Source organism: Pleurodeles waltl, chromosome 4_2 (assembly GCF_031143425.1).
Source record: "Pleurodeles waltl isolate 20211129_DDA chromosome 4_2, aPleWal1.hap1.20221129, whole genome shotgun sequence".
NCBI classification, from domain to species: domain Eukaryota; kingdom Metazoa; phylum Chordata; class Amphibia; order Caudata; family Salamandridae; genus Pleurodeles; species Pleurodeles waltl.
The window spans coordinates 522242279-522268753 of record NC_090443.1 but is presented as its reverse complement, the minus strand read 5'-3'; the positions used below and the strand labels follow the sequence as shown (position 1 = coordinate 522268753).

General features: G+C 46.0%; 1 protein-coding gene across 1 annotated transcript in view; it reads right to left on the bottom strand.

The window, feature by feature from the left end:
- Positions 1–24094, bottom strand: part of LOC138293043 (dimethylaniline monooxygenase [N-oxide-forming] 2-like) — a 525123-nt gene extending 501029 nt beyond the window's left edge. Inside the window, exon 1 of the mRNA XM_069232032.1 lies at positions 23896–24094. The gene's annotated coding sequence lies outside the window, so the exon portion shown is untranslated. The remainder of the gene's footprint in view (positions 1–23895) is intronic.
- Positions 24095–26475: the final 2381 nt, after the last annotated feature.

The window sequence follows — 26475 nt, the reverse complement described above, 5'->3', positions numbered from 1 at the left end:
TGATGTGTGGGGTGGTGTATGTGGTGATGAGTGTGGTGATGTGTAGTGGTGTGTGGTGTTTTGTGCGTGGATGTTGTGTGTGTGATGGTTTTGTGTGCCTCTGTGTGGTGGGGTTGTCTATGCTGTGCAGTCTCTCTGGCCTTCATCAATAATTTGTGGTCGTAGGGGTTTGTGGGTGATGTGGGTGTGTGTTTTATATTGTATTGGGTGTGTGGGAGTGGCGTTTGTATGTGTATCTGGTGTGTGTATTTCGAATTGGCCAATGTGGCGGTGTTTTGGAGATGTGTGTGTATTTTGAGTGCGGCGGTGTGTACCGCCAATGGAATACCGCGGTTGAAAGACCGCCGCGTAGATTCGTGGGTTGTGATAGCATGGGCGTGTTTCTGTTGGCATGACGGTGGAGGTCTTTTTTTCGCCAGTTTATCACTGACCTTTGGTGTGGCGGACTTGTGTGGGTGTCTGAATTTCGGCGGATTCCGAGATGTGGGTCATAATAGCTGTGGCGGATTTCCGCGGCAGTGTATTGGCGGTCTTCTGCACGGCGTTAAGCGGCTTTTACCGCCAATGTTGTAATGACCCCCTATGTCTGGAATATTTACCTTATAAATTCACTGAAAAAATCAAAGGATAAAGTAACAATATAGTTAGGTGAAATGTTCAGTAAAAATGTAATACTTGAAACTCTGAAAGCCATATAAATTATAGTTACAGTTATTTCAGGTAACTATAACTTGTGCCCTAAGATAACTATAACTAGCGCTCTTGCCATGCATTGCTTATTACCCCACACATCACATTCCTCATTACATCTTCTATTAACTCATTGATATTATCACTGCAACATTTGCAATTACATTATTGATGAGAAAACTGTGCATGGCCAACCCCCTCTAAGCACCCAACCGTGCACGTCCTTCACCCATGCGCAGGAGAGGTTGCCTGCAAGACCAGGCCTGCAGCCAACACCCCCACGCTGTGCACAGCACTTTTGCCATGCGCAGTGAGTTAGATGCAGCTTCCCTGGGTGTGAGAATAGGTGTGAGTGGGTATATCTGAGGGCTAGAGTGGCTGTCAGATTGTCTGTCTGGGTGTGAGAGTGCGTACATCAGTGTTTTAGCGGGTGCAGCAGTGTGTGTGCAGGTCTGTGAGTGGGTGCATGAGAGTGTCAGTGGGTCTGTGAGTGGGTGCGTGAGTGTCTAAATAGGTCTGTGAGAGGGTGCGTGAGTGTCTGAGTGGCTCTGTGAGTGGGTGCATAAGTGTCCAAGTGGGTGTGTGAGTGGGAGAAATGGTTTGAAAGAGAGACAGAAAGAGAAATAGTTTTGTTAGGCTTTATTATCTCATATATGTATAATGAGATATTTTTGTTGGATTTACTAAGAAAATGTATTTAATATTTAAAAAAAAAAAATATATATATATATATATATATTAAAAAAAATGGAAATGAGTCAAGATAGACTCAAACCCCCATAGCTCAGTGTGAAGGTCCCAGCCTTTTAAGGGCTATGGTAGGACTGCAAGGGAGCCCTCAACTGCTCCCCCGCGGTCTCTACTTTTTTATTTATTTATAAATATATTTCTTTTTTAATAAAAAGCTTTCTACGGGCTGTGTGGTGTTGTGTAGCCATTTTAGTTATAGCTTCATATATATATTATTTTACCAAACTAGGCCTGCCGCTTTGCACTTTAACCTAGATATATTTTATTCATCTCCTTTTATTATTTTACCAATAGCCGCATTTGTGGTCTTGTTTTATTTCTCTCTATGTAACTGTTCTTCGCCTAGGCCAACACTGTGTTTTTAAACAAGACATTTCTTTCACTCTGTGCTTTTCTCAAGGCTGCAGTAAGATAGGTTGCCGGTAAATGTGGTAACGCTTTGTCTCTCGTGTTCATAGAAACATACACATTCTTACGTAGGGACATTTTCTCAGGACATCAGCTGTTTAATTATAAAAACACTTCTCAATCCCATACACATTAGAGGGAGATTCCAGCCAGATGACCATAACTGTATGCTGATTATTGAACGTTTCGCTACAGTTGCTTATGTAGACTACATGCCTCTTGCTCAGGTATGAGGGATGATGTCTTCCCAGGGAAACCTGAAGGACAGAACTAGAGCTCAACATGCTGTGCTCTAACATAGCCTAGGTAGGAATTATTTTTATGAATTTCTTGATGATGCTTCACTCTCCTTGTCACAATTCTAATCCTTTCATGCTTTATTGTCCTGGTTATTGCAGCACATGCTTTATTATCTAAGATGCAGTTGCTTCATAAAAACCTTATTGAAACATAAACTGCCCCTGATTGTCCTTGTATATGAGAGACTAATGGAAATGAGAGAAACGGATGCGACCTGAGTGACCATGATTTCCTTGAGGAATCAATTGTGTCATGCGTTCAGCTGCCCAATCATCCCTACTCTTGGGTGGAGATGAGGCACTGCTAGTTAGCCGGAGCAAAACCCAGATTAGGCCGACAGGTGTCACCTGGAGTGGGTTAGACTCAGTCCCTCATAGTGCAAGTGATTCCGTCGCTCAAATCCAGTAGTCTCATTAGAATAATGAGAGCCTACGCGACAGTGGGACCACGAGGGAGTCCTCAAGGGCCCCCCTGCGATCTCTACTTTTTAAATGTATTTTGTTGTTTTTATTAAAAAGCCCTGACAGGCTACCTGGAACTGTGGGGGAAACCTTAAGGCTTCACCCACAGTGCTATTATTTCAGCAAGCAGAGAGCTGCTTTGACAGCAGCTTCCTGCTTGCTGAAGCACTTCACGTGTGCAGAGGACAGAGATGAAAGCTCTGCTGTTTACAATGGGACCTACTTTACAGGTCCTGTGTCAAACAGCAGAATGTTTGCTGTGGCTTGGCTGCAGTGCTGCAGCCAAGCCATAGCAAACAGCTTTTTCCCGGGTGTTGGTATCCTCAAGACATAGCAGGCGCTGGCCCTTGGAGGTGGTTGTCCCTAGGGCAATCAGAGGCTCCTCGAGGGGGGGCGCTCGGCCCCCTCCAATGTAGGCATAGCCCCAGGGAGTGGTGGTCCCCGTACCCCCTTCGCTATATTTTCACTTTGCCTCAGGGGGTGGTGGTCCCCGGGGTGCACTGGACTGCGGTTCCCCCAACATTTATTTTAAGCAAAGCCTTGGGGTGGTCCCTGGGGCATGGGCCCCTGCATATATTCAGCTATAAGACCTGTAGAAGTGGCGGCCTCCAGGGCAGCGGGGGGCATGTGATGCAATGGAAGCCCTGGGGGTGGTGTTCGCCAGGGCATGGGGAGGCTGAGGGCCCCTGCATGCATTTTTTACAAAACCTCGGGGTGATGGTCCCCGTAGGATGGGGATTGTGGGCCACCTCATAGATAAAAATTGAAGCCCTGGTGAGGTGGTGATCCCCAGAACTGTGGGGGGGCAGGGAGGCTCCCCCACACAAAATGCCCCTAGGACCTGGCCCACCAGGGGGACAATAAAACAAACATGCTTGGGAGCCTGTACTTGTTTTTTTTAAAATTTGCAGCAAATTTGTGAATCTTGCGAACGAGCCGCAAAAAAATAATAAAAATTATTTTTTTTGCTCTGGGACCCCCACACAAGTTCTAAGAGGTCAGGTTATCTCTAGCCGTGCCCTTTTTATTTTAATTTAACCTTTTTTTCTGGGACTCGGTTCAGCCAACATTTCCAGCTCCTGGTTTGAAGTGTTGGCAGCCAATCAGAGCTGTGCATTTCCTTTTTGTTTGCGAATACTTCGCGGCCAGAGATATACAAATTTGAATTTCTCTAAATTGCTCAAAAACCACTGAATGGATTTACACCAATTAACAAAAAACACAATCTGCATGCCCACAGCTAGCTTTCTGCCAAATTTGGTGTAATTCTGTCTAGTGGTTTGGGCTGTTTTTGTGATAACAGATCCTATAGGAATTAACTTGGGAAACGCAATGTTTTTTGAGCCCCCTTTTTCTCAGCCCCTGCTTGACAGATCACCCCAGAATTTGCACCTAGAATCACTGGGACACTTTTTTGGAAAATTTCGCGAAGATTCATCAAACGGTGACAAAGATATAGACAAGTCAAAAAAACGCTTTTTCCATTAAAACATGGTCCTAACTCCAACTACCTACTGGAGAGCATTTTTTTGTTTTGCCAATAACTTTGGCGCCACTTAACAACTCTTTGTGAAATTTTCAAAACGTATTCTGCAGTCGGTTCAGATTCTGTCTGAAAATGGGGTCCCAAAACATGTTTTCCCTTTTCATTTTCCCATAGGATCTTTAGACACACCTACAGCCTGAACTGCTGAATGGAATTATACCAAATTTGGTAGGAAGCTACATCTTGGTACGCAGATTGTGCTTTTTGGTGTAAATCTATTCAGTAGATTCAGAGCTATGTAAGGTTAAAATTATAGATATACAGGGACGCAGAGGATCTGCAGATCCGGATCCGTGGATCTGGCGTTGGATCCATAGATCCGGGGAAAAATGCAGGCCCTGATTGGCTGGCCACAACCTGACAGAAAAGTTGCAGCAGTCATTTTGTTTGTTGCATCGGCTGGGGGTGGAAAAAGAAGAGTGCAAAAACACATAAGGGGTCAGGATACATGTATCCTGGCCCCATAGGACACATAGAGGAGTACTTTAGGTGCTCTTATGGGCAAGAATTTTCCCAATTTATTTTTTAATCCAATCAGAACCACGCTATAGGTACACAGATCCAGAGAAAAACTGAAAAAAACACCCATTGCATTCAACCTCATGCCAAAGGCCATGCACAGTTTGGGTACATGAAGTAGGGTTGGCTACTGTGCACTGCCAAAGGTTATATGTGGAGCTGTTTATATTTACATGTGTGTGTGCTAAAAAATCTATGGAAATTCACTGAAAAAACTAAGGTTATAGGGACATTATAGTTATGTTCTGAATGTAGGTGCACAACACCATAGAAATTCAGAGTTATAGTTATGGTTAACACAAGTAACTACAACTCATGGCCTCAGGTAACTATTACTCACATATTTAACATGCACAGCTTATTACTCCACATATTACATCAGTGATGACACCTTCTATGGCATCATTGATATTATTATTGCACCATTTACAATGAAATTATTGCTGAGAAAACTGTACATGGCAGGGGCTTGAGTTATAGTTACTTGAGTTAACAATAACTATCACTGCTGAACGTCTATGGTTTTGTGCGGGTAGATTCAGAACCTAACTATAATGTACCTATATTCTTTGTTTTTTTCCAGTGAATATACATTTAGTTTACCATTACAAAGATACATGGATCTATCTATGTCCACTCTGAAGGAACCTTTGTTTCACATATTCAACTGACCCATTTTACACAAATGAATTCTGTGTTTATAGATCTCATCTGTGCATCTGTGGACACTCAAGAGGAAACTACCTTGACGACTTCCACAAGCCTATGCATTAATGTAAATAATACGTAATGATTTATTGATGATCTATTGATATTGATGTTTGATTATCATTTACTCTGTAAGAATTGGTAATCTGTCAATAAATGGATCAATGGCTAATTTTAGCTGTAGCAATTGTACAATTTAAGGGTAGGCGAGAAAGAAAAAGTCCCCTCTCTGAAATTCTTGTAAAAAACGTCTGCTTCAAAAGTTTCTAAAACTTACCCTGCAACTAAAGATGGCGATGAAAACCTTGCCAATTTCTGTGAAATTTGCAGTAAGACACCTTGCATTAATGGGATAATATAATCATGGACAGTATTTAGGAGCTTTTTTAGGTTTGGCATTGTTTAACTTTTATAAATAGCAGTTCAAACTTTTTTACAAGCTCTACAGTTCTCTATAATTTATATCAAATCCAGTTATAGCTTCCAAACATCAATTATACATTTCTTAGAAGGGTCATAGAAAATAGGTTACCAGCCATATCAACCTATTTAAACTTCCCAATTACAAACACAAGAATTAAAAGATATGATTGGCTGGTAAACTATTATTATAACCCTTTAATTGTTTTCCGATCTAATTTTTAAAACTGTCCCAAATATATTTTAGAGGTCTTTACTGATCTGTAACATCTTACGAAAAATGTACTTATTAAAATTAACAACAAATCTCATCTTCTTTATCTAAGTCCTAGAAAGTAGGTTGTTTAAAAGTTAGGTGTAAATAGATCCAAAACCACACAACAGTGGAGAAGAGATGAGATCAAAGCGAGCGATGTGACTTATACTCATTCTCTTAGACAGAGGTCTTAGGCCCTCATTACAACCCTGGCGGAAAATCCCACTTTCCGCCGTGCCGACAGCCACCAACATACCGTGACCGCGGCGGTATTAAGCTACGGGTATTAAGACCCACACAGAGAAATCCGCCACAATACAGACACCGCCACAAGTCCGCCACACCAAAGGTCACGCCAACAGGAAGACGCCCACAGTATCATGACCATTGGCAGTACACACTGCAGCGCTCAAAATACACACACACTTACAAAACTGCACCACATTGGACAAATTCAAAATACACACACCGGACACACATACACACACCACACCCACAAACTCACAACACTATAAAACACACACCCACATTACCCACAACCCCTTACAACGAAAACATTTGAACAAGCAGAGAGAGAGAGAAAAGCAAAGACCACACCATCATCCAGAGGCACAGAATACCATCACATATACACCATCCACGCACATCACATAATACATCACAACACAGCACCCCACACATCACCTCACACATCACCCACACCACATCATGGCACCTCGAAGACACCCCAGGTTTTCTGAGGAGCTCAGGGTCATGGTGGAGGAAATCATCCACAGCCACAGCTATTCGGATCAAGGTGCAGCAGACATCCATTGCAAGGAAGATGGAGCTATGGCAGAGAATAGTTGACAGGGTCAATGGAGTGGGACAGCATCCCAGAACCAGAGATGACATCAGGAAGAGGTGGAACAACCTACGGGGGAAGGTACGTTCTGTGGTTTCAAGACACCAGATTGCTGTACAGAGACTGGCGGTGGACCCCCACCTCCTCCCCCACAACTAACAACATGGGAGGAGCAAGTCTCGACAATACTGCATCCTGAGGGCCTCGCAGGAGTAGCAGGAAGACTGGACTCTGGTAAATCAAATCTTTACTACTTTATCCCTCACACCCTACCTGCATGCCATCACAAACTGCTACCCCTACCCTCACCCCCTCACTTCAACACCTCACATATACCCCCACTAGCACAACCCACCCATCCCAATACCAAGCCCTGCATGCAACAACAATGCATGGACACCCATCACAGACCTGCATGGACACCCATCACCACAGCATGCATACTAGATAGACTCACCCAGCCCACCTAATCAGCAATCACACGAGGCCAAGACGACAGTGCAAGCACATTTATACAGGGAAACACACCCATTGCACAAGATGGCACACACAGATACAATAACAATGCATTTGCATCCCAACAGGACCCCTACCCAACGTAACCGGACAGAAGGTGCCAGCTATATCCACTCTCCCCACAGATGAGGCTTACAGTGATGACAGCAGCTATGCACGCCTGGATCAGGATGACCAGCCTGGCACACCTGGGACCTCTGGACAGTCGGTACCCCTGCCACAGTGCCAAACAACCACAGAGCCTCCCCCCTCAGGAAACACGACCACAGCACCCACCCAGTGGGCCCATGCCACTGTCCCCAGGACACGTCAATCAGTAGTGTGTCTACCACTACAGAGACCCCAGACAACCCCACTAACCCAGGATGATCAGGGACCTGGGGTCAGTGGCAGTGGGCACACGGTTCAGGGGACAGAGGCACAGGATAACAGGGAAGCTGGGAGGACTGCTGTGCGACAGGGGGAGGACAGGACCAGGGAACCCACTCTCCAGCAGCCACTCTCCAACATCATTGGAGCATATTACCATTCCAAGGAGACCAGGGGCACAGTACTGGCCAAGTTTCAGAAGACCCAGCGGCTGCAGGAGGAACAATACATGGGGATCAGGGAGGACATCACCAAAATATACACCATCCTGGTCACCATAGCAGGGGTGCTGGCTGATATGGGCAAGACCATGTGGAAGGCAGTGGGCCAACAAAGGGCCCCTGACACTAGCCAAACCGAGGAACAGCCTTTCATCTCCACCGGCGCTAGTGAACAGGAGGCTCTGCCACAGGAACAACAGGCCACCAGCACCCCAACCCCTGCAGAAGGAGAACCACCCCGCAAACGGTCCCTGCGATCCAGGCAGAAGACAGAGAACATTGCCAAGACCCTGCCAGAAAATAGGACTCTCCTGATTGTCACCCTTCTGTCTCACTCTGTTACCCTGTCCACCTTGAACTGCCATTGCTCCCCTTCCTATGCCCCTTTGGACAATGCACCTGTGATACCAAGAGACTGGACTCCACCATGGACCTTCCTCCACCATCACCCCAGCCCCTTGCACATACCCCTATACCCATTAGCACCTAAATAAACACCCTTTAATCAAAAACCAATCTGGAGTCAGTCTGATTTTTCACAAATGTATTATCACAACATTAGCAAAAATTTGTATTGTAAGTATACATTTACTCATACCAATGTATGACATTGTTGGGCAGCAGTACACATAGCAGAAGGGAGAATGGGGTACACAGATCTGAAAAAAGGAAATCCAAAGGGAACAGTCAGTGTCCATAGACAGAGGTTAAGAGGCTGCGATGTACAATGTCCTAAAGTATACTGAAATGTGAAGAGGAGTTACAGTCTCTTACCTGTGTGTCACTGGAAGTACTGCATGATGATGTTCATTCTGTTGTCAATATCTTCTTCGTCTGCCTCCTCTTCCTCACTGTCCACAGGCTCCACCGCTGCCACAAAATCATCACCAAGCTCATCCTCTAGCAGAAAAGGCACCTGACGTCTCAATGCCAGGTTGTGCAACATACAGCATACCACGGTGATCTGGCACACCTTCTTTGGTGAGTAGTACAGGGAGCCACCTGTTAGATGGAGGCACCAGAATCTGGCCTTCATGAGGCCGAACATCCTCTCAATTCACCCATGTGCCTCATTGTAGCTTTCCTCTGCCCATGTTCTGGCATTCCTCACTGGGGTCAGTAGCCATGAGAAGTTGGGGTAACCAGAGTCACCTGCAAATTTCGAGGGATACCTGTTAGACACACACTAACCTTTAGGGACTACCCCATACCTAGACACCTACTCATACTGTGTGGGGACCTTGGGCTCACCTATTAGCCACACCTGGTGCCTCTGGAGTTGGCCCATCACATAAGGGATACTGCTATTCCGCAAGATATAGGCATCATGAACAGAGCCAGGATACTTGGCATTCACATGGGAGATGTACTGGTCCACCAAACATACCATTTGCACATTCATCGAATGGTAGCTCTTTCTATTTCTGTATATTTGTTCATTTCTGTGGGGGGGCAAATGCTGCATGTGTACCATCAATGGCACCAATGATGTTGGGGATATATCCTAGGGCATAGAAGTCAGCTTTCACTGTGGCCAAATCATCCACCTGGGGGAACACAATGTAGCTGTGCATGTGTTTCAGCAGGGCAGACAACACCCTGCTCAACACGTTAGAAAACACTGGCTGAGACATCTCAGATGCCATGGCCACTGTAGTTTTGAAGGAGCCACTTGCCAGGAAATGGAGCACTGACAGGACCTGCACTAGAGGGGGATACCTGTGGTTTGGCGGATAGATGGCATCAGGTCGGGCTCCAATTGGGCACACAGTTCTTGGATTGTGGAACGATCAAGTCTGTATGTGATTATGATGTGTCTGTCTTCCATTGTCGACAGGTCCACCAGGGGTCTGTACACCGGAGGATGCCGCCATCTCATCATCTGCCCCAGTGGTTGTAGCCTATGGAGGAGAACGGTGAGCAGAGAGTCATTTACCACAGAGTTAGCAGAACTGTGTCTGAGGTCATGTTAAACAATCCATGTGTGAAATCGTGAGTCCCTATAAGTGCCAATATGTGCTGTGACGCAGTTATGTGCCATGCAATGTGCACCCCTGAAATGGCGGCTGCCTGACTTGTGAGGAGGGACAATGGGAAATTAGGTAACTGCGCTGGCGTTGTGCAGCGTCGCAGTAGGCAGTTGAAGACCGCCATGCAACTCCGCATTGGTTATCATTGGGCCCTGTGGGTTCCAGGAGCCAATGGCGATGTACGCCGGCGGTGGCGGTATGCACTGCCGTTGACATGACCGCCATTTTCTATCTGTTCACTCACTTGATACCTGACCATCAACAGGAGAGGGCCTACACGGCAAGTGCTGCTGTGACCTGAGTCTGGAAGCGACAATGGCTACAGTGTCTGGGGAAAGGGCCCCTGCCCTCACTGCGGAGGAGTTGGACAAACTGGTGGATAAGGTCCTCCCCCAGTACACGCTACTCTACGGTCCTCCAGACAAAGAGGTAAGTACACTCTGTGAGCATGATGCATGGGCAGTGCCTGTTTGGAGTGGTGTGGATGTAAGCCACATGTTGGGGGGTGGGCTGAGTGCTGCATGTGAGGATAGTCAGTATATGTGCGTCAGGGCATGGGTGGGAACTGGTGGGCAATGGTATAACGGGTAAGTAATTTCCTTTCCTCCTGTACCTTCTCTCTAGGTCAGCGCCCACCAGAAAAAAGGTGTTTTGGCGTGCCGTCGCCAAGGAAGTGCGGACCCTGGGGGTCTATCACAGACGGAGCACCCACTGCCGCAAGAGATGGGAGGACCTGCACCGCTGGACCAAGAAGACGGCAGAGGCCCAGCTGGGGATGGCCTCCCAACGTGGAAGGGGTGCCTGTCGCACCATGACCCCCCTGATGTCCCGCATCCTAGCGGTGGCCTATCATGGAGTTGGATGGGAGCTTGAAGGCATCACAGCAGGCACGAGGGGGTGAGTACAGAATCAGAAAGCTGACTTTGCGTGCGTTAGGAGGTACCTGGGTGGGGGATGAGGGCTGTGGGTGCCCCTAGGCCAGGGCAAACATGGCAGGGTAGTTCCATTGTTGGCCAGGCTCCGAAGCACTCAATCCCCAATAATGTTAGTAGGCATATTCTAATGGGCAGGGTCTTGTGGGTTTCAGGTGTGCAGCTAATGGTGTTAGGCATTGCACCCCATGGGCTGGTGACTATCTTAGTAACTGGTAGTGCATGTCCTAGTGCATAGGGCTGCTTCCTTTGTGTTGTATCCGCCAACGGTAGTGGTGTTGCTGGCATTGACCAAGTGTATCCTCTGTCTCTCCCCCCCATTTTTTTGTCACCCTGTCCATGTGTGCATTAGCATCATCTGGTGGAGGAGCAGAGGCACCGGTGACAGAGGGAGCTGCATCCCACATGGCTCATGAGGGTGAATCCACGAAATGTGAAGGCACCACTGGGACGGAGGGCGAGGGGAGCTCCACAAACGGGACAGGAGGGGATAACAGCACCAGCGACTCCTCCTCTGATGGAAGCTCCCAGTACCGCCCTCCAAGCAGCCCCTCAGTGTGTTTCCCGTGCCCGCTCACCCAGGAGGGTGGGCATCTCCTTCGCCCCAGGCACCTCAGGCCCTGCCCCAGTCAGCCCTGCGGCCCTCAGTGAGGAGGCTATTGACCTCCTGAGGTCCCTCAATGTTGGGCAGTCAACCATTCTGAATGCCATCCAGGGTGTCAAGAGGCATTTGCAGGAAACAGATGCATACCTGGAGGGCATTCGTTCTGGCATGGCGGCCCAACAGAGAGCATTTCAGGCTCTGGCCTCAGCACTGATGGCAGCCATTGTCCCTGTGTCTAGCCTCCCCCTCCAACTTCCACTACCCAGACCCAATCACTTCTAACTCAGCCTATCCCAAGCACACCTTCAGACCAGCATGCACACACATCAACAGACAAAAGTGGCTCTGGAAAACATAAGCACCACAGATCACACAGGCACTCACACAAGCACCATACCCATGCACACATACCAACATCCACTTCCTCCACTGTGTCCCCCTCCTCCACGTCCTCCACCTCCCTCCCAGTCTCATCTCTATTCTCACCTGCATGCACTACATCATCAGCCACTGCCTCCGTCACCAGCATGCCCATCACAACACACTTCTCACATGAAATCACAACCCCCACTACCATTCACACGTCCCCTGTGTCCTCTCCCAGTGTGTCTGTGAGCCCTCCTCCCAAAGTACACAAACGCAGGCACACATCCACTCAGCAGCCATCCACCTCACAACAGCCTCCAGCCCATGCACCTTCACCCAAACTCAGCAGACGTACACCTCTTACAACCACTACCTCTTCCTCCACTCTAACAACCCCTCCATCTTCCCATCCCAGTGTGTCTCAAAAACGTTTCCTAGCTAACTTTAACCTCTTCCCTACACCTCCCCCCGCCCATCCCCAGAGCCAGGATGTCGAGATCCTAGCCCATCATCTCAGCCACCACATAAGTGTCTGCTGTGATCCGTGCAGATTGAAGGGGGCACCCGTCAGAGCTGCCAGTGTGCTACCTAAAGATGTGAAGGAGCACCCGATTCCGCCACCTACCAAGGTCAAAAAGGGGCCAGCTTCCAGCAGGGGAAAGTCGCACCACCCACCCAGCAAGGCCGCAGCAAAACACAGAGAGGACAGTGCCAAGGTCCCAGCAGTGACTGCCAAGGTGGGGAAGGGACACAAGACAAAGAGCAAGTTACCTCAGGGCACGATGCCTCCTGGTGAGGGGCTGGTGACCATCATTTCCTCAGGAATGGCAGCAACCTGTACAACAGTCACCACCGCCGCAACGACCGGCACTTGCACCGCCACCTGCACCGCTGCTGCCACAACGTCAGTCTGCAGCATCCTCCCCAAGGAACTGCCATCCTGCCGGAGACAGTATGGTGTCTCCCTTCACCACAACAGACACCTGCACCACGGTCAGCACCGGCAGCATGTCCGCCGCACCCACCGCTGCACCCACCGCCACCTGCACCACCATCTGCACCGCCACGTGCCCAGCCGGTACCACTCTATCGGACGTCAACAGCATTACCAGTGGGCAGCTGTCCGAGGATGCAGGTGGCATCCTGGACCCTGGACACGCCACTTGAGGCACCACCACCAGCACTGGCACAGGCAGCTGTTGGCAGCCTAAGTCGGCGCAGGATGGAGTGTGGCTCTGCTTTAATGGAGTATCATGCTACCTGCTCCATGTACATCTCGTGGCTGAGACACCCAGGTGACAGGAGGGTAACTGCCACACCCAAGCTGCAGCATCACTGGGCACAATGCCCCCTCCAGAACCAGTGGATAGATGCATCCACTGACCCCCTCCTTGGCAGGATCAAGTACTCTGGGCACAAAGCCCCCTCAAGAACCAGTGGATAGATGCATCCACTCCCCCAAACCTTGGCAGGATCAAGAACTCTGGGCACATAGCCCCCTCCAGAACCAGTGGAGGAAGGCATCCATTCGAGAGACTGTGGCTTTGCACTCCCCAGGGCCAAGCAGTGGGCAAACCACCCACTAGAGAGACTGTGGCTTTGCACTCCCCAGGACCAACAGTGGGCGACCCACCCACTTGAGAGACTGTGGCTTTGCACTCTTCAGGACCAAGCAGTGGGCAACCCACCCACTAGAGAGACTGTGGTTTTGCAGACCCCAGGACCAAACAGTGGGCAAACCACCCACTTGAGAGACTGTGGCCTTGCACTCCCCAGGACCAAGCAGTGGGCATGGAGGCCCCTCGAGGGGTAGTGGCGTCGTACCATGTTCTGGCTATGGTGCCCCCCTCCCCTTCCCTCTGTGGTGCCTGTGTTTTTTTGGGCCTGATGCCCCTGCAGTGTTCTCTCTGTTTTGAGGCAGATGTCATGTGTTGGCTTCGCCCATGCTTTTCTGGACCACTGGTCCATGGACATTTACAAGGGACAGTGTATGGCCTTGTGTATACAATGTAAAATGTGTATGTAATGTTTATTTAAATTCTACTGCTATATCTGAATGTTCCAATATAACACTGGTTAGACTCATTTCCTTTTGTCCTTGCATTCTTCCAGGGTGTGACGGGGTGTATCAGTATTGTTGTTGGATGTCTGTGTGTATGTTGTGGGTGAGGGTGGGGGGTGGCGGTGTTACGTGCAGCGTGTGTGTGTCACTCTCTTTTTCCTCCTCCCCTCCCCTGTGTGCTAGGTGCACTACTCACCGGTGTCACCGCCACCTCCTTCTTTCTACTTCGTGGTGTATGAGAAGATACACCAACATGGGGAGGATCTGCAATTCAGGCTCCCTGGAGTCCTGGTTCTTCGTGGAGTGTTGAAAGGTGAGTGGTTCCCCTTCGATGTACTGTTTCCGCTGTGCTTTTGATGGTGTTGGTACCACCCTGGAAAAGCTGGCGAATTGGCCTCTCATAATAGTGTGGGCGGTACATTGTCTTCCGCCTGTCTGTTGATGGTGACTGCCACAGTGTTTGTTGCTACCGCCGTGTCGGTCGGAGTGTTAAAGTGGCTGTCTATGTTGGCGGTTTCCGGCGTGGTAGTGATCTCATTTTTTTTACCGCCGGCCTGTTGGCGGTGTTACCGCTGCTTTAACACCGACCGCCAGGGTTGTAATGAGGGCCTTAGTCTTCTTATAGCACTTCTTGCTTGACGTAGCTTCCTTTCCTGTCTTGACAGTGCAGTTTCCTTAACTCTCTGGAGCCTGGAGGTTCAATAAAGCTTGGATTCACTTTCCCAACAGTATCTGCATCAGAAGAATTTACACAATATCTTAGCTTGGCCAACCGCCCATAAATAATAACCAAATCTGCCTGAGCTTGAAAGTTCATTCCATGCAGACACATCATGTGAACATAGCTGCCACGCACTGCAGTGTTTTTTTGCAGGGTTTTCTTGTTTCACCTTAAACAAAGTGGACAATCATTCTTTATGGAATCTTGAAGGTAGCTTTTAGCTTTCGAGGTAGAGCAAGTGTTAAACATGATTTAGTAAACGTGGGGCTGATGCAGTGTTGTGAAACAAATGACATGAGGTGATCCATCGCCTAAAAGAAAGAGAAATCATATATGTCCATGGTATTGTATTGAGTTGCAGCATTTATTTAGTACTTGCTATCCCTCTCTGGGATGCTGAAGATCTAGCATTGCAGCCTGGCTGTAATGTTTGAAAACTGCACATTTGACCTGTCAAAATAAATCCTTTTTACGGGTCTAAATCTTCCTTTAAAAATATAACAAGCCACCTCTAATTAGGCCATATTTCCCATAGGTCATGTTGCATTGTATTTAAAAGTAGGACATGTAAAGTGCGATGGTAAACATACCCTTACAGCGAAAATGTTTTAAAACTATTTTCAGTGTAGCAGGGTTGGCCATTCCAAAGGAATGCACTGGGATCCAATATTAAGTTTAATAAACATCATCTCTGTGTAGGAAACAGCTACAAATAACATTTTTGGACCTCTGGAAATATACATTACAAGCCCCATTCACTGAGGAAGGTGAATTTGTAATATATATTTGGTAAAGAAAAGTTTCAAACTGCTTGAAATTCCTGGAAGGTAAATCTACATTTTGTTCTCCCACTTCTACAAGCCAGTAATTATCATCTCAATAGGCATGAATCAGGACTTACCCTAAGACAGGGACAAAAGGCCTTGGGTGTCAGAAGGTTTTGTTGTGTCCTTGACAGGATGGTTTGTGGACTGGGCCTGAGGACTTTGTGAACTTTCAAATAGGCTTATCCTATCACATGCAGATGCAACTAAGGCTTAAGGCCTGCACCCCTCTTTTGTCCCCGCCCATCCCCCACCAGATAGACGGCCTCCATCACAGTGGGCATCTTCATATCATCACAGAGCTAGCTCCTGCTGGAATGTCAAGACCTGCTTAGCTGGTTGCTTGGGTATTTCATATGATACTTGGGGTGCACTTCAAAGAGGCCTCCGCTGTCACAGGTAAATGTTCACTGACCCGTGGGCAGGGTCCTTCTTTTTTTCCCAAGCCATCAGGCCCCAATCCCAGTGGGCCTATTTTTGACATTACAATGTAACAGTTTATTTGTCAGTTCAGCTGGATTTGCATATAATATGTGGAGTATACCTCAAAAGAGGGACAAGTGTGAAATATGGTGTGGTTACTGAAAGCCCACCTTTATTCTGTCTCTGGGTTTGTTGGGGGTATAGGGCCTGTCCAAAACTGGATTCAAGTGTTTGATGTGGAAGGACACAATGATTACCACAGTACACTCCCTGCACACACCCTAAGTCCCCAGAACCCAAATTTAGTGTGAATGAAGACTTTGGCCATCTTGAAAATGCCTAAAGTGGTTAGAGTTAGCTCAGGGTACCTTTATCCCATAGGTAAGGGAGTCCAAATGGGTCATTCCCACATACTAGTTTGTGCCAAACATAAATGTGGCATCTCTAGGCACCCATCTCAGAACATTCTGTGACCTGAGGAATATCAGAAGAGAACTAACCCTGCTGTCTGCAACTTGAGGGAAGCCCTGGAATACTGGACCTGCTTTCTTTCTTGTAGCCAGGACAAAGAAGTGGACTCCAAGGATCATAGGGCTGATCTCCAATTCAAGCTACAGGGATACCACTAGGCCCAATAGGCCTTTCTTGCAAGTGACCAGCTGATCTGTGATAACTGGATCTGGAGTGGACTCTGCCTGCCACCCTGTGAGTCTCTAAGGATCTCCCCGAGGTCCTGGGGGCTTTAGAAGTGCACTCCTCCGGTGGTTGGAGATTGCAAGGACTAAAGTTAGAAGGTAAAATCCTTGACCAGGACACACCTGGATAGTGTATATGACCTGTGGTGCACCACAGTCTGTGTCAGTAAGTAATATTTTACTGCAAGCATTAATTAGAATTGTTGCAAAACATTTATATAGCATGGATCAGCAGGAGTCACAAGCAGAGTTCATCAGAATTGAAATATTCATATGATTGATAGCATAGGCAGAAAGTAAATTAAAAATCAAATCGCTGATTAGTAAAAAAAAAAACTGAAATAAATATTACAGACACTTGATGCTGAAATTCACTATATCACCTGAATATGAAAGAAGGACCAAAAGTGGCACTGTGCAATCACATACTTAATGAACATGAAAAAGGTCATGTGCAAAATAAAATTAAGATTCTAATTAAAAATTGGGAAAGAGGCTACTCACAATTGTTCAGTTTTCTGAAAAAAAAGTAATAATTTTAAAGAAGCGGGAGGGAAACTGGCTGGATTTACCTGTGTGGCAGTTCTCCATTGCTACCTGACAAGCTCTAATGGATAGTTATCTAAACATTGGTTGAAGCCAGTATTTTCAAGGTGTAACGTGTGGGAGAAAATGGGTCGCTGGTTGACTGGGATGTGAGTCCTGGTCAAGCAACAGCCACAATCACTTGCTGGTTGAAACACAAAAAGTCACTAAATTAACATGTGTTTAACCATGGGTAGCTTGGCACAAAAAGCAGTCAGGCTAAACTTAGAGGAAATGTGCTAAGTATTTATACAGCACACAAAAAGCAATACAGTGCATGCACAACACAATAAAAATCCTAAACCAATTTAGGAAAATTGAGTACATATTAATAAATTATTTGCAACCAAAACCAATTTTAGGTAAATAGAGTACATATTAATAAATTATCTGACACCAAAATCACAAAATCCAACTAGTAGAACTTGAGTTATTTTTTAAGTTTAAGGTACAAAATATCAAGTCCTCAGTTTCCAAAATGGCCATGTAGGCACCTATAGCACCACATCCAAGGGTCCAGAAGTGGGTGGAGTCCACTTGGAAGTTCAGGCCTCACACAGGCTGGGTCCAGGTGTGGGTTCAAGATGTTGGAGCCTGTGGCTCTAACAGGAGGTCAGCAAAACTAGCCCTTGGAGTCCTGGGTGCAGCGGAAGATGCTGGGCTCCACAACAAGGCTGGCGTCTGAAGGTTCAAGGCAGTTTCCATGCAGCAAAGCAGTCCTTCCATGTATAGCAGCAATCTGGCAGAGTGCACAGCAGGTCAGAGCAGCAGACAGTCTTCTTAGAGTCCTTCCACAGGTCCAGTAATAAAATGAAGAGTGGGTCTACGACTCTAATGTTTATACCCTGGTGCCCTGCTCCTAGAAGTTGAAAGAAGGTTCCATAGGGGTTATTTGAAGTTCCAGGAGGTTCCTGCTTCCCATTTCCTGGCTTCTAGCTGGTTCTACTGACAATACAGTCAGTAGGTAGGCCTATTTTGTGGTCTCAATGTCTAGCCTATTCAGGTGTAAGTGAGGTTGTGCTTAGTTCCATCACCCCATGAAGTCAGCTAATGGCCCATTCAGGCTCAACTAATCCCACTATTTTGTGACTTTCTAAGAGGAATTCACAAAGTTCTAACTGTTAGTCACACCCAATCATGTGACCTACAGCAGGCTGCAGAGACAGAGAGCTAAGCGGAGGAAAATGCCAAGTTTCTAAAAGTGGCATTTTCAAACTTGTAATGATAAATTCACTTTGCCATTAAAGAGGGTTAATCATTACAAGTTCATAGGTACCAAACATGACAAAGCTATCTCATCTGGTTTAGAAATTACAACAAATTAAATATAATAAGGAATCCCCTACGTTATCCTATGCGAGGGATAGGCCTCACAGTAGTGAAAAACGTATTTGGGAGTTTTTCACTACTCTGACATGTAGAGCTTAAAAGTATATGTCATATCTTTTAACTACACAGCACCCTGCCATTTGGGCTACCTGGGCCTACATTTTTGATGAGTTATATGTAGTAAAAGGGTAGTTTAAGTCTTGGCAAAGGGTTTTAAATGCCACATTGATATGGCAGTGGGACTCTGCCTTCAGGCTGCAATGGCAGGTCTGGGTCATGTTGTAAAGTGCTACTTAATCGGGTGGCACAATAAGTGCTGCAGGCCCACTGGTAGCGTTTATTTTACAGGCCCTGGGTACACGGTATACCACTCTATAAGGGTCTTACATGTAAATGAAATATGACAATCAGTTGTATGCCAATAAAATCATGTTTTACGGAGAGAGCTCAAGCACTTTAGCCCTGGTTAGTAGTGGGAAAGTACACAGAGTCCTGAGGTTAACAAGCAAAAAGCCGGCAAAAAGTTAGAGGAGGAAGGCAACAGTTTTGGAGGTTACCTTATAGAGAGGGCCATTTCCGACACCAAGGCTAGGGCAGATACAGTTGACATGGCTCAGTAACTCTGATTTTGCTCCACACAAACAACAAGAACAATCTGAACCTTGGCATATAAAATGCTCTCTATGGAATCATTGCAAAACAATATCTCATAAATGTTATTTTTCATTCAAGTGACCAAGGCTGCTTAAGATAGCGTGGAACCCTCCGAAGATCGTATAACATGGCAAACAACAAAATATGCAATTGTTTGCTTAGATCTTCAACATCCTGGTTAACTGATAGCTGTTTAGCCTGTTTGTTTAGTATTTTGGAAAACAGTTCATCAAGTAGTTCCTTCATTCAGAGGTCCCTGACTTCAGATTGTTTTATAGGGCTTTCAAAATAAAGTAACCAACTGGGGCCTTTTGTTTATCGTTGACCAACGATAAACCTTCAAAATGGTCAGGTCCGTTCTTTTTAACTTATAACAATAAGAAAGAAATCTGGCCTGAATGACTGCTTTACATCTAGTCATGTTCATCTCTAGTCTTACCTGTGCTTGGTAGGAGGCATGAGGGAGTCTCAATTGCATGTCGATTACACTCACACTGTGTTATCTCAAGCCAGTCACTCAGTCTACTTTTTAAACACATGTAAAGGTAGTGGAATAAATTCACGCTCCATCCCTTTACACAGTTGACTTATATCATGGCATGAAACATTCTTAAGGAGATGGCAAAATGTGCGTAGAAAGATAGCTGCATTCCTAATAATGTTTTCTGCAGTACTGCACGCCCGCTCTCCTCAAACCAAACCTCTAAATATTTGTAGAATGACAACATCTCAATGGATTTGATACCAAACAGCTAGAGACCATTCTTTTTTTTTTTCTTTCTTTCAAAAATGATCATCTTTGTTTTGGACTTGTTGATTCTGAGGTATTTGCCCGTGCAATATATTATAAGTTGATCTAATTGCTTTTAGAGGCCCACTCTGGTTAAAACCAACAGAATACAGTAGAATGTTGATCTTTACTTTTGCAAATTTTAGGGGGTAAGCTTTTTTTGGAGGAGGGGCTTTTCACAAGTCTGCAAGGTATAAGTTAATAGGAGGGGAGAAAAATAAGCAATCTTGCTTCAGCCCTATGTTTGTAAATATTTTCTCTGATGTGACACGTTTGGAAGGTAGTTTGGACCACATATTTGAGTATAGACCAGTGATAGCCTTCAATAGGCATTGCAGAATGCCAAATTCTTTCAGTTTTGCCCAAAGTTTACCCGTATTGACATTGTCAAAGGCTGTGGTAAAATTTATAAACATGCATGTAGCAGGTTCTGTTTACTGCCCAGGGTGTTCTCCGCGAGGATTGAGAGCATGAGTAAATTGTCTTCAGTGCTACAGCTTTTGACAAATCCAGTTTGGAAAAAAGGAATTAGTCTTTTCTCCATGGCCCACTTGTCCAGCTCTTTTAAAAACAACTTTGCATATACTTTGCCATTGACAACCAACAAAGCAATGAGGCAAACGTTTGAGGTTATCTGTTTGACCCCTTTTCATGTATAGGGCCCAGAAGCGAGTCTCTGCTGCTATCTGGCAAGATATTGTTAGTGAAGCATGAGTGGTAAAGAGGCCATAAACTTGTCATCTGTTGATCCACCATAGATTTAAAAAAGGAAGCTGGAATGCCATTAGGGCCTGGAGCACCACTGTTGCGAGTAGATTTAATGGTTGCTTCTCTATCAAACAGCGAGACAACACCTGCATTCACTTCAAAGTTGTCAGTGTCAAATTGCACAGAGGCCTTGTTCTACCACTTCCATTGACTACTATTGCCACTTTTTGCTTCTTGGTGATATTCCTACATAAAACTTTAAAAATTGATATATCCAGTTTCCATTATTGGTTTTTTCTCATTTTGTTTATTAAATTTGACTCTATTTTTCCAATTAATGTTGGGACGTTTTGTTCTTTTGCATTTTAACTTTATTACTGCTGTAGTACTGTAAAAATACCTTGCTAATTAACTCCAAGTTAAACCTGTCTGCTCTGTGCTGTAGATACCAGTAGGTTGAGCTCAGGTTAATTTAGTGACTTTAATGATTCACAATAACAAGGACTGTGGTTATTATCTGAGGTAGGTACCGACCCCCCACCAAGTTTTAACTCAATTTCCTACAAACAAGCCTTGGCAAAGCAGAAATTGTCATGTCACACAGCTCTCACTGATTTTTCGTGCCAGGAGCTCGTTCTGTGCTGAACAATCAGCAGAAATACCACCATGGGGTGCTCCAGAGGTCACTGCTGCTCAAGTTGATTTTGATGCCGTTCTAATAGATTTTCTGCGTGAGTGGCAGATTGCTCACCACAAATGGTTGTGACCGTCTGCAACCGTTTCGCATTAGAAAATCTTGCCAGGTGCCCTCCATCGCACTAGGGTATACCACTTCTCACTCATGCTCATCAACTTTACATTGGCGAGTCATGTATGAGAAAAAACTCCTCCACACGGAAGTTGGTGGAATTTAGCCAGGACTCTGCAAACAAGGGTAACTTGGAATGGGTGAAATTATGCCAACTCTGTTGGCGGAGCGGAATTTATCATCCACACTGAATTAGCACATATGAATAAAGAAGGCTTGCCTACTGGCACACAGGAAACAAGACTTTCTAGCTCATGGAAGCTCTCATAAATTTGTTCTCTGATTTCATGACTATCATTTGCAATTGTACAAGAGATTTAGGTTGGAGAATCTATCCATGTTTTGTTTGCAAAGCTTTTTCCCTGACAGGGAAGTAAGTATATTAGATATTCAAATCAGAGAGTAAATAGGAGCTCATGCCCTCCCCATACACTGCTTATGCGCTCACATTTAACACCAACCATGACTTGCCCTATGACGACATTAATAACATCACCAATGACATCTGAAATTACATTTATGGCAACACTGTGAATGGAAGGGGTGCAATAGTTTCTTCAGTTAACAATAACTAGTGCACTTCACTGGTTTGCAGAGTTTAAAACTTTGAGTTTCACCTAACTATAGCATCAATTTAACCGTCAACCGTACCAGTGAAAACTTGACGACTTCCCCAAGGTTATGCATTAATGTGCATTAATGTGAATAACAATGATTTATTATGATCTATTGATGATGTATTAACATTTACTGTGCAAGAACTACTAAACAGTCAATAAATGGATCAGCGGCTAATTTTAGCTGTGGCAATCGTACAAGTTTGGGGTCTGTGATAAGACAAAGGGGGTCATTCTGACCCTGGCCGGCAGCGGTAGCCGCCGGCCTGGCTGGGACCGCCAGAAGACCGTACCGCGGTCAAAAGACCGCGGCGGTCATTCTGGGTTTCCCACTGGGCTGGCGGGCGACCGCCAAAAGGCCACCAGCCAGCCCAGTGGGAAACACCCTTCCACGATGAAGCCGGCTCCGAATGGAGCCGGCGGAGTGGAAGGTGTGCGACAGGTGCAGTAGCACCCGTCGCAAATTTCAGTGTCTGCTGAGCAGACACTGAAATTCAAAGTGGGGCCCTCTTACGGGGGCCCCTGCAGTGCCCATGCCGTTGGCATGGGCACTGCGGGGGCCCCCAGGGGCCCCACAACACCCCTCACCGCCATCCTGTTCCTGGCGGTCGAAACCGCCAGGAACAGGATGGCGGTGAGGGGGTCGGAATCCCCATGGCGGCGCAGCAAGCTGCGCCGCCATGGAGGATTCCCATGGGCAGCGGAAAGTCGGCGGTACACCGCCGACTTTCCGTTTCTGGCCGCGGCTGTACCGCCGCGGTCAGAATGCCCTGCGGAGCACCGCCAGCCTGTTGGCGGTGCTCCCGCCGACCAATCTGTGATAAGGCAAAATCCCCCTCTTGTGAAAAAAAAAATCTGCTTCAAAAGTTTCCAAGATTTGAACCTGCAACTAAAGATAGGGGGAATACCTTGCTAGTGTCTGTGAAAGTTGTGTTAAGACATCTCCTAATAACTGGATGACCTATAAGTTGTGAAATTTTGTATAAAGTATATCAGCGGCAATAGTTTTTAAACCTTTATTTTAACTTTCTTGCAAGGGTCATATAAACAGTTTAGCAACCTGGTCTACTTATCTAACATTTCACATTAAGAAAATTACAATTAAAAGATATGACTGGATGGCAAACAGTTATTATAACCCTTTCATTGTTTTCCGCTCGAACTTTACAGTATGTTATAGATATATTCAGTGCTTAATTTGTGCTTGTTGTTTCTGGTGCTGAGCACCGGCACTTATTTCTGAGGGCCGGCGCTTAGTTTTGTGTCTCAGGCATTTACTGTGAGCAAAAGACACGTGGGAAAGACGAGGAAGAGAAAAACAGAAGAAGAGTCAGAAAGGGTAAAAGCAGGCAGCTGCAAGGGTAAGCTGAAGGAGCAGGGAGTGGCTGTTAATGGATTGAAGAGGCCCGAGATGACTTCAGGATTACTCTGCCTCAGTATTATGTGCTCGCGCTTTTAATTGCAGCAGCCGCGTGTTTAGGAGGAGAGCTTTTAGCACCAGCACCTTTTTATTTATAAATTAAGCACTGGATAGATTTTATAGGTCTGGACTGGTAAGTAACAATCAACGAAAAACTTACGTATAACAGTTAGTACCAAATCTCATATTCTTTACTAAAGTCCTAGAAACGTTCATAAAAGCTCAAATGGTTGGTTCAAAAGTTAACTTTAAATAGAGCTGACACCAAACAGCAGAGAAGAGATGACCCGAAGCACAGAGAGGTGCGACTTATACTCACTGGTTTGGACACAACTCTTCGCCTTCTGATAACACTTCTTTCTTGACCTAGTTTCCTTTTCTGTCCTGATAATGCCGTTTCCTCAGCACTCTGGAGGTTGCAGGCTCAAGAAATGTTGAACAAACTTTCCCAATAGTGTTTGCATTAGCAGGATTTACATAACAACTTAGTTTGGCAATCAACCATAAACCATAGCCAAACCTTCCCGAGCTTGAAAGTTCGTTGAGTGGAGGCGTGTCATTTGATCAGAGCTGGCAACACTGGCCTTTGTCAGCATTTTTTAAAGTTTCGTCTAAAACGAGGTCGACAATCATTCTTTGTAGGATCTTGGAGGCAAGTGGTGGCATGCAACAAATATGATAAGGTGGTTCAGTGCCTGAAAAAAAGATAGAACATGGTTTTCATAGTACTGTATTGCAGCATTTATAAATGGCGTTTTAGTCATATCTGGTGTTCTGAAGCGAATGCCTACATGGATGCTTTGCTACGCTGTGTGTGGGTGAATAGTTGGAAATGTGTTTTCTTTGTTTTTATTCTATATGGGAAGTGTTTCCATGTTATGCGTGACAACAACTGAGGTGCAGTTATCAGTATGGTAGCTGAAAAAATGTGAGGTAAACAGTTTATGTTTTTAGTAAGCTGGCAGCTTTGAACAGTTCTGCAGGTCTTTATGTTTTTTTTGTTTTTTTTTCCTCAAAGTCCACTTAGCAGTTTATTGCACTTGTTTTTCTATTCTGAAATATTTTGTTTGAAGATTAAGATCTTAAGCAGGCAAAGGTTGTAATGTGAGGTGGATTTGTGAAGCAATGCTTGTGACCCCTTAGGGTATCCTGGTGCTGAGTAGGTGAGTACAGGCGTATGGTGAGGCTGGGCATAAATACAGGCAGTGTTGATTGTCCTGCAAGAAGCGTAGTTGAAAAGCCAGGTACTCAGCTTCTTGCAGGTCATTCCAGGAATAGGCAGCTTGGTAAAAGAATGATCTGCCTCCCATTCTGCTTCTTTGGATGCTGGGTGTGTGTGCGAGTGACAGTGATGCTGAGTGAAGTTGTCTAGTGGGTTGTTGGAAGTGAAGATGGTGATTGAGCAATGCAGGTCCCATGTTCTGTGATGACTTGAATGCATGTGTGAGAAGTTTGAACAAGCAGCAATTCTGGATGGAGAGCCAATGGAGCTCTCCAAGGAATGGGTATGGTGCAGGTTTGGCGCAGGAGGTCAAGAACCAGTTCGGCGGTGGCGGTTTGGATGGTTTGAAGTCTGTGAAGTAGATGGGTCAGGATGCCAGCATGTAGTGCGTTGCTGTTGTCCAATTTGCTTGTGATTGGGCCTGTGTGATGGTACGTGTGAGTTACTTGAAGAGTTTACATAACATGCAGAGAATGTGGAAGCATGAGAGGTGACAGCTTTGATTTGGGACTTCATGGTGAGGTTGGTGTCCAGAAACAGGCCTAGGATCCTATTGTGGTCAGTTAGGGTGGGTGTGTGTCCAAGACCAACTTATTCCCAAAGATCAGCACTTCAGTTTTGTTGGTGGTAATCTTGAGGCAGTTTTCCTTCATCCAATTTGTCACACTGGCCATGCATTGTTTGAAGCTTGTCTCAGTGGTGACAGTGTCATCAGAGAGGAAAAAAATAAACTGATTGTCATTGGTGTAGGAGATGATGTTGATTCTGTGGGATCTAATGATGTTTGCCAGAGGTGTCATGTATATGTCAAAAAGTGTGGGGTTGAGTGATGATCCCTATGGGAGTCCTGAGATGAGTTCCTTGGGTTCTGATGTGAACAGCGAGAGCCTGACTCGTGTTCTTCCAGAGAGGAACAAAGCTATTCATTTGGGTGCTGGTCCTTGTATTCCCACTGTGTGTTGTTTGGTGATGAGTGCATTGTGGGAGATGGTGTTAAAAGTGGAGGAGAGTACAAGGAAGATGAAGGCTGCAGTCGGTCCATGGTTCGAGGAAGGTGAGTATGTTGTCCCTGGCTGCCAGGAGGGCTGATTGGGTGCTTTTGCTGTTTCGGAATTCGAGTCTTCCAGGAGTTTGGGGCATTCTAGGTGGTCCGAAAGCTGTCTGTTTATGGTCTTTTCAATGACTTTGGTTGGGAAGGGGAACAGCAAGATCCGTTGGTAGTTGCTTCAGGACTGGCTAACGTTTTTTGAAGAGGGCGGTAATTATGGCGTGTTTCAAGCTATCTGGGAAGGTGGCAGTTTTGTGGCAGATGTTGATGATGGAAGTAAGTGCATCGCTGATCATGCCTCTTCCCAGGTTGTATGTATGGTGGGAACAGGGATCTATGGAAGCCCTTGAGTGGATTGTCTTCATTATTGCGGCAGTGTCCTCGATGGATAGAGGGTTTTATGCTGTTAGTTGGTAGTCTTTGGTTGATAAAGTTAGCAGGCTGGGAAGGTCGATGGGGATGGCTGGGTTTCGAAGTTCTTGTAGATCTTGGTGATTGTTTTGCGGAAGACGTTGGAGAGAGTGTTTCAGAGTTCCTGTGTAGGGGTGATGGTTTGGGTTGCAGCTGGTGGGTTGGTGAATTCCTTGCAAGGTTGGAGGTTTAAATGGTGGAGAGATCTGATGTGTTTG